Below are 12975 nucleotides of genomic sequence, written 5' to 3'. Positions count from 1 at the left end.
ACCGCGTGGCTCAAAACCACGGGAACGAGTTCTCACAGCCAGGAGGCTGCAGGTGTGAAATCCTGCAGGACACCTGCAGGACCACGTTTCTTCTGGAAGAGCCCACCCTTGCCTCTTCCCGGCGTCTGGGAAGTCTCGACGGGTGACCCGCCGTCTTGACGGTCATCGGCTGGTGGCCGCATCTCTCGGATCTGTCTCTGTCTCCACGTGGCCTTCGTCCCTCTGTGTGTGTCTGGGCGTCTCTGTCCCGATCTTCCTCCTCTCAGAGGGACACCTGTGATTGCGTTTAGGGCCCACCCTAATCCGGTCCAACCTTACTTCAACCTGATCGCATCTGCGCGCACCCTGTTTCCAAATACCAAGTTCACAGACGCTGGGGGTCAAGATCTAATGGATCTTTTCGCGGCAGGATCGGGGGAGGGGGTGCATTTAGCTGACAGCGGTGGCTGTGGTTCTCTGGATTGCCTGTGTTACGGTTTCTGTTGGAGTTCGTGTGCCTTCGGCCTTTCCGCGGGCCGGCTCAGCAGGAACAGGCTTACTTCTCTCTGTTCTTGTAGCAGCTGACGTGGCGTGTGGCCGATGCATCTCTGTAGTTGACTGAAATTAAGGAAGACTCCCCCTTCTGACGACCCTCGTCGTTTTCAGAACAGCAGCCTGCGCTAGACAGGCCTCAGGAAGGCCGCGAACCTAGGAAGTCTGGCTTCGGAGAGGCAGCCACATCCCTAACAGTGAGGTTGGGACAACCCACGGGCCATTCACTGGTTCAGGTCTTTGCTGAGCGGCTGTCACTCTCTGCGGGGCGCTATGGGGCTGCCTGCTGGAGGACACGGTCCTCGCCGACCCGGAGTTTGCAGCCCGGCTGGAGAGGCACTCATTTAAAATCATCGTAGTCAAGTGATTAGGTCCCATGGTGCCTGGGGCGCCGGGGCTGGTGACTGCAGATGTTGGCGTTGGCGCCCAGAGAAGCTTGCTGGTGTAAGGGGTCTGGAGCCTCCCGGCAGCTTCCTTTCTGCCCTGCACGGGCTCGCGGAGCACCCCGAGGGACAGCGGGCCGGAGGAGACAGCAAGGACAGGAACTGGGGATGGAGCACCAGCTCCCACGGCGCCCCCTCTGTATCACAGCACAGTTCAGGGCTTGAGGACCAGAGCCGGCGACCCGGTTTGTTGGGCAGGTCACCAGAACGGGCCCTGCGTGCGCCGGTTGAGAAAGGTGCCGGTTAGGGGCTCCGTGAAATTCTTCTCGGGCCTGAGGGAGAAACCAGAGTTAGCCTGTCAAGTGCACCTTGTGTTGTCTTCTCGAACCTGTGTGTCCTCCAGTGTCTCCCAGATGACTTTGCGCCTCTCGTATCTGAGTGGGGCGGGTGGCCCACGTCACCAGGAAAGTGGGCTCTTGCTTTTACCGGTGACCCCTGTGCCCGCGAGGCCTGGCCTCATCCCAAGCCACGCACCGTTTTCCTCTGTTACCTGCCCGGCCCGCCGGGCCCAGGTGCGCACCAGGCTGCCCTGGCAGGAGGCAGCCCCAGGCCCTCTCTCTCACCGTGTCCGTTGATGTGCCAGGTGCGGTGGCCTCGCTCAAAAGCTGTGTCCACCCGGAGCCACGAAAGGTGAACGTAGTTGGAAACAGGGTCTTTGTAGATGTAATCGGTTCTGTTAAGATGAGGTCGTATCTGGGGTGCCTGGGTGGCTCGGTCGGTTAACCACCTGACTCTTGATTTTGGCCCAGATCCCCATCTCGTGGTTCATGAGGTCGAGCCCCACAGCGGGCTCCACGCTGATGGGCGAGGAGCCTGCTTGGGATTCTCTCTCTCCCTCTCTCTGCCCCTTCCCTACTCACAAGTGCACGCGCTCCCTCTCGCTCGCTCTCAAAATAAATAAATAAACTTAAAAAACAAACTGGACGTCACGCCGCAATCGAGTGGGCCCCGATCCCGTGACTTGTGTCCTTAGAAGGCAGCTGTGTGAAGACTGTGGTGTGGAAGCCGAGAGCAGAGCGCCCGGAGTCGAGGAGAGACCAGGATCGACAGAGGGGACAGAGCAGTTCCTTTGATTGAAGCCGCCCAGTTCGTGGCGACTGATTCCAGCGGCCGTGGGAAACAGACCCATCCACCGTGCCCCAGTCTCGCGAGCGGGGAGGCCCTGGGCGGTGCGGGCCGTGGGGCTCAGGGAGTGTGTCCTGTGGGTGAGGGGGCCGGTAACAGTGCCGGCCACGTAAGCCCTTGCCCGGGGCTCTGAAGCCTTCACCCCTCAACCTTGACTAGGAGGAAAGCCTGTCCCCCATCCCCTTTGGCGAATGTGGGCCAGTGGAGGCCAGGTTGGGGCATCGGCTACAGATGATTCTAGCTGATACCAGAGGGTTCTGTCTACTGCAGGGAAGCCCTCCCGTCATTGGAGGCGCCACGGTGGATGTTCTGTCCCTCTGAGAGCCCCCCAGGCTGGGACCCGGAGCCCTGGGTTCTCAGCTCTGCGGGACTGATGAGCTCTCTGACTTGGGGCCAGCGGCTCCGCGTTTCTCTTCTGGTTGCTTCATTATACGCCGAGCGAGGCGTGCTGTCGAGGCGTGCTGTTACTGTATCTGCACACGTGCACTGGTCCCGAGCGCGTGAGCTTTCACGCACCCTTCCACCCGCGTGGCCACCCTCCCGTCGCCGGAGAACCTTCTCCGGGCCCTTCTTCCCTGCCGATCCCGCCGTCTCCCCTCGACCAGTATTCGGGTTCCCAGAGTCCATTTCCACCGTGCTCGTGGGTCACGTGGTGTGCGCTCTCTTGTGTTGGGCTTTTTCTGGGCCATAATTCCCGTGGGCTTCCTCTGTGTTGTCACATGTGAGCGTTTCCAGTTGGTGGACACAGGGCTGTTTCCAGCGTGGGGCCGTTAGGGATAAAACCCCCGCAGACATCGTCAGGCGGGCCCCCTCCGTGGACAGACGCTTCTTTTCTCCCGGGCACGTGGGCCCAGGGGTACGATTGCCGTGTCTGGCACACGGGAAGCATCCCAAAGCGGTGGATGTGACTGACACTTCCGGCCGGACGGATCTCGAGGGATTCGGCCGCCTGGAGCGGGCGGGGGGCAGCCGGTGGGCAGATGGGTGGGACCCGGCTCCTCCTGCAGACGCCTGCCCGGTCCCCCTTTCCACCTACAAACAGAGCTACTGCGTAGTCCCCTCGCCCTTGCCTTGGGCTTCTGCCAAGACCCGAAGGATGGACTCTGCTTCTGAAGATGGAACGCTGTGCCCTCCGGGCCTCACGATGCACAGCGACTGTTCCCAAGCGCTCGACTGTGCGTTTATGTGGTTGGTTCGGTTCAGACCCCGGCCCCCCACAGCGGAGCTGGGCTCGATCGGACCGCAGGTTTATCTGCACGGTAACCACACCAGGAGACCGTCCCGGGGGTCCCTGCTCTGCAGGGACTCACCGTGTCACTTTTCTCTTAGGACACACGCGGATCTTCTCAAGGTCAAAGTGTTCTCTCTCTCTTTTTTTTAATGTTTATTTATTTTTGAGAGAGAGAGAGAGAGGGACAGAGCATGAGCAGGGGAGGGGCAGAGAAAGGGGGAGACACAGAATCCAAAGCAGGCTCCAGGCTCCGAGCCGTCAGCACAGAGCCCGATGCGGGGCTCGAACCCGCGAACTGTGAGATCATGACCTGAGCCACCCAGGCGCTCCTCGAAGCGTTCTTTAAGACAGAGTTGCCCATCCATTGGCAGAGCTCCCATCACCTGGGCATTCGGAGTCTGCACCCGATGGGGGACCAGTGACCCCAAGAGCCCTGTTGTGTGTGCCTTGTGCACATCTGCAAACGAACTTCGCCTCCAAGAGTTTAGTGTGGGGGGGCGTGTTGACTCGGGACCTGTGTGTGACACCCAGAAAGGGCTGCTGTTTCGGGGCGCCTTTGTGCTGGGAGTTGGAGCGGGGGACTCGGTGATGGCAGAGCGGTTTCGGGAGCATCGGTTGAAGGGTTTGGCCAGCAGCAGGCGGGGAGAACCTTCCAGGGAAGGGAAACAGCCTTGGCTGAGCGGGCCGCGTTGGGTTTTCAACAGGGGGGATACTTTTAGCCTGTCAGAGGGTAGGCTGACCCAGCATCACACATGAGGGCTGTCACAGGGGAGAGGCTGGGCGGGAGATAGCGGGGGTGGGTGAGCAGATGTTATCTTGGGGGCAGAACAAATGAGGATTTTTTTCCCAAATAATGAGGCCACAGAGACGGGGGCAGGGATTTCAAGGGTGTCGGGGAAGGGCCACGTCCTTACCCGGTAGAGTTTGTTTGGGTCTCGAGGAGGCCAGGTGGGGGGCACCTCAGCCCATCATTTGCACTTGAGGCTGATCCTGTGTCGGGGCGCAACCCCTCGGTGGGTGGGCGCGTGGGTGCAGGCTGCTCGGCGATTCTCTGTCCTGTCTGTGCGTCGCGGTTACGTGAGAGCCTTGGCAGATCTCTGGATTGGAAAGTATTTGAAGGCCTGCACGGGTGCTTGTCAGCAGCATATCCAGGGTCGAGCAGCGGTGACGGGGACCGCTTTGGGGCTCAGGCACGTGAGGACCGTACCAGCTGGAGGCTGTGGACAGAAGAGAAAGGAGACAGAGAGGGGATCAAGCTGGCCAGTGGCTCCGATCGAAAGGAAAAATAACATTAATCATAGCCCTCACGGAGGATAGCGGTTCTCAAAACGGGTGCTCTCGCCACCGGGGACGTTTGGCAGTGGCCGGAAACATTTTGGGCGGTCTGGAGTGGGGATGCCCCTGGCTGCTAGTGGGGAGACGCCAGGGGTACAGCTGAACGTCCTCCGGGGTGCCTGACAAAGCACGATCCCGTCCAGGATGTTCACGTCCCGAGGCTGGGGACCCCGACCTGGGGAGCCGGCACTTACGTATCAGCACGTTTCATCCCCACGCTTTGCGGAGGTGGATGGTGTTATCCCCGTTTCGTAGAAAGGAAGCGAAGGCACCATGCAGCTGAGAGTTTCAAGCTTGGAGCAGTGACATCACTGAGAAAGTGGGGGCAGGAGGAGGTCCTCAAAGGTGAGAAAGTGGGGACCTTGGTTTTGAATAGACGATGATGTTGCCAAGAGGAAATGCAGAGGATTTGTGGCTTGTGGGACACCACGAAATCGAGTCCCTGGTCCGGAGCTGTGTGGGGACACCAGGGCCGTTCCCATTTGTGTCCGTTCCCCAGGGAACACGGCAGGGAACGATAGACCTCGAGTGCCCGCTGTGGGCCCACCCGGCAGGGCAGGCTTTGCTGTCCTCCTGCAGGTGCCGGAGGCTCAGAGAGGTTCAGTACCTCGGCCAAGAGCACACAGCTCGAGCTGGTGCTCACGCTCAGATTGACCCTGGAGCCCCGTGTCTTCTGTGCCACCTCCCCTAAGTTCAGTCCCCACTGCAGTCCGAGGGTTGGAGGAGGAAGACGCGGGCGATAATTTAATGGTTTACTGAGCATCAGGTGAGGAGACTGAGGCCTGCGGCCGAGGACAGAGCGGGGACTCGGAGCGGGGCCGGCTGTGGGGCTGGAGGCCCGGGCCAAGCGTACGAATGGGGGGCGCAGTGGGTTAAGCGTCCGACTTGGGCTTAACCGACTCACAGTCAGGATCTCACGGTTTGTGAGTTCGAGCCCCATGTCGGGCTCTGTGCTGACAGCTCCGAGCCTGGAGCCTGCTTCGGGTTCTCTCTCTCTCTCTCTCTCTCTGTCTCAGAGGTAAATAAACATTAAAAAAAAATGCCTTTGGAAGGCCACTGAGGTGACTTGGCCAGACTTTTCCAATAACACTTAGGAGGTACAAGTCCACAGTTGCCCTTTGCCTGCCGACCCCCGACTCCTCCTTCAGGAGCCTGAGGTGAGCACTCATCCGCGGTGCCCTGGTCGCTGGGGACCCGGGGATGGAATGTTCTGGAAGTGTGGAGGCAAGGTCACATGTTTCAGTTGAGTCCGTGACTCTCTGTTTTAGGACCTTGACTCTTGTTTGCTTCCTGGCGTTCCGGTCGTATTAGATGTGACGGAGAGGGAGACACGGGGGGAGTACGCTGGGACAGGCGTGCATTTTCCTGGGGCCGCCGTAATAAATTACCGCAGACTGGGCGGCTGAAAGCGACAAGTTCACACTCGGGGCTCCAGAGACCAGACGGCCGAGATCACGGGGTCCGCAGCGTTGTCTCCCTCTGAGGCCGTGAGGCAGACGCCGTGAGAGGCCTCTCCCCCTGGTGTGTGGCCAGCCAGCTTCTTCGCGTGTCCTCCCACTGCCTCGCCTCTGTGCCCAAAATTCCCCTTTATAAGGACCCCAGTCATAGTGCACGAGGGGCCGTCCCAGTCACTTCGTCTGCACCGGATCATCCACCAAGATCCTATTTGCAGTGAAGTCCTATCTGCAGGTATCAGAGGTCGTTTGATGAGGCACCCGTGAACCCACCTTGGTGTAATTCTTCGCCACAGCAAACGGTAGGGCTCTGGACCACGGTGGTGCAGTTGGACAATAGCAAAGAAAAAAAAGGATATTTCGCGGGGACTCCGAGCACTTGTTGATGGAAAGTACAGGGCTTGTATGGGCGCTGGGTCCCGATAACAGCCTCACCTCTGACCTCTGCGGACTGTTTCCTGTGCCTCAGGCCCTGTGCCCCGCGTAAGGGCATCACCTGTCGTGGGAGCTCTCAATACCGCTTTGCCTTCCTCGGGCAGGCGAGGACAATCGGGCACAGAGAGGTCGGGGTGAGTGTGGCTGAGGTGCTGAGTGGTTACACGGGGACCTTCTGAAGCAGTGAGCAAGACCTGAGTGACAACAGCTGTCAGCAAAGTGAAGTTCGGGGGGACGGAGATTGCCCGCCAAAGGGAACTGTCGGTGCCAAGGTCCTGGGGCAGAGATGATTTGCATTCGGAACAGGAAAAGTACCAAGAAGGAAAGAAGGTCACGGAAGGCTGGGTGGGGCCAGATCGTGGAGCCCTGATAAGTCTGTTAGATTTAATCTAAGTGCAGGGAAATGCCACTGGAGACACTTAATTTGTTGAGAGACCTCCAGCTGTTCTAAGGAAAGTGTGTGTTTAGGGGTCAGGGGAGAAGGGAATGAGACGTGGGAGACCAGGTGGGGGGCTGCTGCAGTGAGAGAAGGGTCAGATCAACACACTTTGGAGGCAGAATTGCCTGGATTTGTGACAAAGAATGTGTGGTCCCCAAAGTTTAATTTATTCTTTGTCCTTTACAGAAAGAGTTTGCCAGTCTTTGCTCTGTGCCATCCTGGGACTCATTTAAAAAAATTTGTTTTTGGTTTATGTTTATTTTTAAGAGCGGGAGAGACAGAGTGTGAGCAGGGGAGGGGCAGAGAGAGGGAAGAGACACAGAATCCGAAGCAGGCTCCAAGCTCCGAGCTGTCAGCACAGAGCCCAAGGCGGGGCTTGAACTCACGAAACGGGGAGATCCTGACCTGAGCCGAAGTCGGACGCCCAACCGACTGAGCCACCCAGGCGCCCCCTGGGACTCATTTTTAAATAAATGAGACCCACCATGTTTCTAGAAGAAAATAAAGTATATAAAGATGCCACTTCTTACCGATGCCATGCCAACAAAATCCCAGAGGGGTTACTTTTGTGAGGGAATGAGGAGGTGGGGAGACATTTTATTAGATTTTTTTAACGTGCATTGGGAAGAAACAATAGATAAAAATTGCTGATAAGAGACTTTGAACTACAAAGTTGCTGGACCTTCCAGGTAGGCAAATGTGGCCCAACTTCTACTGTACGAAACACAGGCTGATGTTGTTATAAACGTTTGCAGACCGACGGCACAGAATAGATGGGATTCAAACCCTGGTGTCCGCCCACACTGAGTGCACTGAGATGACATCACATCCATCAGCAGGGGATGAATTGATCGGGAACTGACATAGGAGTGATTGCTTAGCCGTCCGGTAATGAATTTTGTAAAGTTCCTCACCGAGCAGCACAATAAATTTCTTGTACGTTAATGTCACTGTACAAATCATTTTTTTAAATAAAGGAGAATAGATGTGAATGTTTATCAGGTTTTTCATTAAGGTAGGCCTTTCTGTGTTTCCAGGCAAAATCACAAAGGAAAGATTGATACGTGGCTGCATAATTGAGACTTTATCAAGTTAGCAAATGGGTTTGTGCATGTACAAAGCAGCCGAGCGGGGAAGACATTTGCAATGGCTAGGATGAAATTTTAGGCTGTAATTGAGCAAAGGATACGAAATAATAGTCATAAAGCAGGAAATAAGGGGGCCTCTGAGGGGCTCCGTCGGTTAAGCGCCTGGCTCTTGATTTCGGCCCAAGTCATGATCTCACCGTTCATGGGATTGAGCCCCGAATAGGGCTCTGCACCAACAGCTTGAAGCCTGCTTGGGATTCTCTCTCCCTTTCTCGACCCCTCCCCTCCCAAAATAAGCAAATAAGCTTAAATAAAATAAAAAAGCAAGTGCCTATGATTTTTTTAAAACAGAAAGCAGGAAGTAGTAGATATTCGAAAATTTCTGACCGTAGTGGCCAAAGGAATGTGAATTTAAACTTTAGTGTTTGTTTCCAGGAAAGTGTTTGGCAACGCTTCATACTCTTGCTAGAAAGTCGTCCTAAGAGGATAATCCAGAATGCTGAGGAAGATTAGTTATAAAGACGGTCACCACCACTGGGCCATTTATAGCAGCAAAAATCTGGCTCCCGCCAGGAGGAGCGGGGTCAGGGTGTTCTCCGATTGCAGAACCACGGAGAAGGCCCAGCTGGCCGGGTCGGAGCTAGCCAGCCCATTCATGAAACTTTCTGTGTTGACTTTCCTTTCTCACGCTCAGCTCCCATCAGGCAGCCCGCGTTGCAAGGTTCGTTGAATCGGAAAGGCCAGGAGGGAGGCTATGGGTCAGTATGTCTGGCATCCGCTCGCCTTTGTGGCTGGTTTTCAGCTGTGCCGTGTAGCGGGCTCAGCCCTGCTCTCTGCCTGCGGAGTTTTGCACACACGGTCACTCATCCGCGTGGCCCTTTTGGCTTCTGCGGCTCCTGCCATGTCTTGAGGATGTTAAACGCCTGCCTTGAACTTGAGCCTCAGACATGGCCTGCGCGTGTCACGAACGAGAGCGGTCCGTGGGGTCGGGGCAGCGTGGAACCGAGGAAGCCGCCTCCCGTCTCTTCCTTGTCTGAATCTGGCACTTTAATCGGGGTCTCGGAAACAAACCTCAGGGGCAGTCTCTCTCCGTGAAAACCAGATAAGCCTCCGCTTCCTTGTCTGCACAGAGAGTGGCACCGGCCAGGTGTTCGTTTCCCAGAGTGGTATCGAAGACGAACCTTGAAAACGCTGTTTCCGAGTTAATGTATTCTGGAAAAGTTATCCGTGTATCTAAGGAATATTTTTTGAAAGGATCGACTAGCTTCCTCTTCAAAGCAACAGAAAGCTGCCTTTAAAATAACTTCCTTAGGGGCGCCTGGGTGGCCAGTCGGTTGAGTGTCTGACTTCGGCTCAGGTCATGTTCTCACGGTCCGTGAGTTCGAGCCCCACGTCAGGCTCTGTGCTGACAGCTCGGAGCCTGCTTTTGGATTTTGTGTCTCCCTTTCTCTCTGCCCCTCCTCTGCTCACTCTCTTTCTCTCTCTCTCTCTCTCTTTCTCAAAAATAAACATTAAACAAAATTAAAAAAAAAAAAGAAAAATGATTGTTCTTACAGAGCTTCTGCGTAAGAATTTTGTTGGGGGGCACCTGGGTGGCTCAGTCGGTTAAGCGTACAACTTCAGCTCAGAGCACGATCTCATGGCTCATGGGTTGGAGCCCCGTGTCGGGCTCTGTGCTGATGTCCGGAGCCTGGAGCTGGCTTCGGATTCTGTGTCTCCGTCTCTCTCTGCCCCTCCCCCCGTTCATGCTCTGTCTCTCTCTGTCTCAAAAAATAAATAAACATTAAAAAAAATTTAAAAAAAAATAAAATAACTTCCTTAAATACACTTGTTATAAAAAGTGGGTTGATCTAAAGACAACTGCTAATTTAGTTGTTTTTTTTTTTTTTTTTAAGGAAGACCGTTAATCAATGACCCACATTTAGAAATCACAACCCCTTTTAGTGCTGCTGTTTTGCCTTTTGATGACCGTGTCAAACGGGTGTCCGTCCCCTGGCCAGCAGCCCCCAGGCCAGTGAGCGGACCTCTCTTCTCGTCACTATGACTGCATTTCAGAGATGGCCACACTCGTTCTTCCTGGCCACTGGCTGGGGACCAGGGGTGGTGAGTGTTTCTCATCTGGGCTGGTCACAAGACCCTCCCTCACAGCCCGTCTGCCGCCAGGCCCGTCACAAGGTGGCCCGGCCTTCCCATGTGACCCAGCGTGGCAGATCGCAGACCACCAGACCTCCCGAACCCCGCGCTGGACGAGCGCCACATGAGGGTTGTTCTTTGAACTCCTAGCCGTTTTCCGCAGCAGGCTAATGAGACACCATTCGTGGCCAGCCCCATAGCGTGCTCGGGATGACGGGCGAACCGAGAGGTCTGTGGGCCTCCGGTCCCGTGCGTGCCGGGAAGACGCGGTAGAACCCACCTCGTTCTCCTCCTGATGTGTCACGCGTGTTGCTGTCCCAGCCACATGATAAGCGGTGGAGGGAAAGGATGAGGGACTCCACCCGCCTGTGCCTTTTGGCGGCCCTCGGTGCCCCGTGGTGCTGAAGAACTGGTCGCGTGAGACATCCGTCCATTCAGCAGGTGACACGACGCACAGCTTGGGCCAAGCCCCGTGTTCAGTGCCGGGGAATCCAAGGAACCGTGTCCCCCGCTTGCAAGGAAACGAGCGTGGTCGTCAGGGGACCAAGTCACGAGCATGATAACAGCTGAGATGTTCGGGATCAAAGCGGCCGGTGCCCAGAGGGGACACTGAGAGCTCGGAACGGAGATGGGATTCCGTTGGCAAAGGCCCTGTTGGCCGAGGGTCCCTCTCAGATGGGCAGGTTTTAATGGGGGAGAAAGTAGGCCCCCCGGTGAGTTCAGGGGTGCCTCGGAGGCAAACGAGAGGAGCAGCTCCTGTGTTTGGCGAGAGTCCGGGAAATGGGAAGGAGCACGCGGGAAGACTGGGGAGAAGAGCCTGGGACTGCGGTTTTCCCCCCAGGACCCTGGGCGGCAGGGCGCTGGCCGAAGGAGGCCGGGCAGGGGGAAGCTGGGCCGCGGAGGCCCAGCCCTGGGACGCTCCAGATCCGGGGTGTCCTCCTTTGTCGCTGGCCGGAGAAACACGCCGGCTTGCCCGGCCCTCACTCCTTGGACAACAGAAGCATCGAGTGAGAGGTGGGGACGCGGGTGGGCACCCCGCCACCTGAGGGACCCCTGCCACCCGTGGGGCCCTGGGAGGTGCTTCTTGAGCTTTGGAGGAACAGATAAGGGCTTCCGCGCGTGCCCCTTCCCAGCCCGGCATCTGGCACACGGAACCTCCCCTCCTCCAAGCTCTAGGCTCCCAGTGGTGCCTCGGGCGTGGGTGCCTTGAACACGTCTGCTCTCACGTTTCCTTCTGCTGAGCACAGAGCCCTGTTCTAGAAGCCGGCGCTCGGTGGGTTTTCACGGAGGTGCTGGGGGCCCCGAGTGGCCCCTGCTGCCACTGCCCTGAACTAAAACCCGGGCGTCCAGCCTCAGTGAGGCCCACTCCCGACACGGGTCAGGGAAGCTAATTCCCCGGGGCCCCCGCCAGTGGACCCACGCTCTTGGCACCCCCCAGAACGAGGCGCCGTCTCGCGCTGAAGGTGCACACGGCGGCAGAGCCCCGGAGAGGAGACTCCTGAAGCCGCCTGTGCGAGGTGGCGTGGAAGGTTCGGGTTTCTCTGGGCCGGCCGCTCCCCTCTCGTAACTGGAGCCCGTGCCGTCCCTGCCAACCGAGAGCGAGCCTGGAAAGGGGACACGGGTCACGTGCTGGTTTTCCACTTGGGTCGTTGCCCAGCCCGGACGGGTCGGGGGTCAGGACGCAGCAGAGAGCTGGGAAGCTGGGAGGAGTGGGCCTCCTGCAGGGCTGTTTGCCTCAGAGGGAAGAGGTGACCGAGATATTGGCAGGCACACAGGCTTGCCCTGGCCTCGCCGGTTCACCGCCGGGCTCCAACCTTCCGGTGTCCTCAGTGTGACCCCCGTGGGAATCAGGTGTCCCCAACGGCCCCCGCAGGCCCCACAGGCGTGCTGGGACGCGTGGCGGCTTCTCCGCAGCTGGCCCGTGGGGTCAGGGCCCCGGGGCGTCGGGCTCCGGGCTGTTGCTTACGGGGACACAGGTCAGCTAGGGAGGGGGGTCTCCGAATTACCTTGGTTCTCCGGAGGCCGCTGTTGCGTGGGGAGTGAGCCAGGTGGGCACACGGGATGCCGTTTGTGCTGACGGTCCGGGGACCGAAATCACCGAGGGCGGGTTGAAACTCATGCCTGCTTTTTAACCTGGAGGAAATCTGATGCAATCAACACGACACTCTTACTCCAGAAATCAAAATCAAATGTGGAGATGAGTCATCTCCAAGAAGGCACGAACAGAAGTCACCGGGGAGGAACCCAGAGCGGCCCCCCTGGGGCCGGGGCCGGGCCCACAGCTTGCCCTCTGCACCTTCAGGTCGGGGCCACCGGGGGAGCCCCGCGTGTCACACACACACCCTGGGGTCCTGAGTCAGGGACCCTACAGACGCTCGCGTTCTTTGGGTTTTCTCGGTTGCTTTGCTTTTGCGATGTTCCTGGGGTGGGGCCTTGGCAGAGAGGCCCCCACATGAACATTCTGTGAATCTGGAGCCCGAGGAGTGAGGCGGGTCTGCATGGGTGGCCGGTGGGCCGGGCCTAGGTTCCCAAGTTTGCCTCGAGAATCTGGAAGTAATTCTGTGCATGTACAACGATGTCGTCTGTTCCGAGGCCAGCCTCCTCGTTCCCGGGGAAGGCGCTAGGAGCAGGCTCTTGTCTCCGCAGATGAATCAGCCTTTGCGCTAAAGAAAAGAAAAACTCATTAGTTATGAGTCAGACACAAGGAAGCTTTAATGCCCCTTCCCGTCTTCCCAGACTTGACTACTACCAAGGGGGCGGG

The 12975-nt window shown here is 57.5% G+C and overlaps 1 protein-coding gene and 1 long non-coding RNA gene across 5 annotated transcripts in view; one reads left to right on the top strand and one right to left on the bottom strand.

Moving 5' to 3' along the window:
* The window catches only part of SH3BP4 (SH3 domain binding protein 4), an 85956-nt gene that overhangs the window by 48342 nt on the left and 24639 nt on the right, over window positions 1-12975 (top strand). The window contains exon 1 of one of the 4 annotated variants that reach the window (XM_053903449.1): window positions 406-733. The exons of the other annotated variants lie outside the window; for them this stretch is intronic. The gene's annotated coding sequence lies outside the window, so the exon portion shown is untranslated. Of the gene's footprint in view, window positions 1-405; window positions 734-12975 lie in introns of those variants that run through there. 4 annotated transcript variants of the gene reach the window in all.
* LOC128777258 (uncharacterized) lies at window positions 3500-12456 on the bottom strand. The gene is made up of 2 exons (XR_008422465.1): window positions 12221-12456; window positions 3500-4547 (listed from the first exon to the last, which is right to left on the bottom strand). It is a non-coding gene; the product is annotated as an uncharacterized LOC128777258 (long non-coding RNA).

The sequence above is a fragment of the Panthera pardus genome, unplaced genomic scaffold (genome assembly GCF_024362965.1).
Source record: "Panthera pardus isolate Hobbes unplaced genomic scaffold, ASM2436296v1 HiC_scaffold_10, whole genome shotgun sequence".
Taxonomy (NCBI): Eukaryota; Metazoa; Chordata; class Mammalia; order Carnivora; family Felidae; genus Panthera; species Panthera pardus.
Note: the sequence above shows the minus strand (reverse complement) of the source record. Positions and strands in the feature narration are given on the sequence as shown.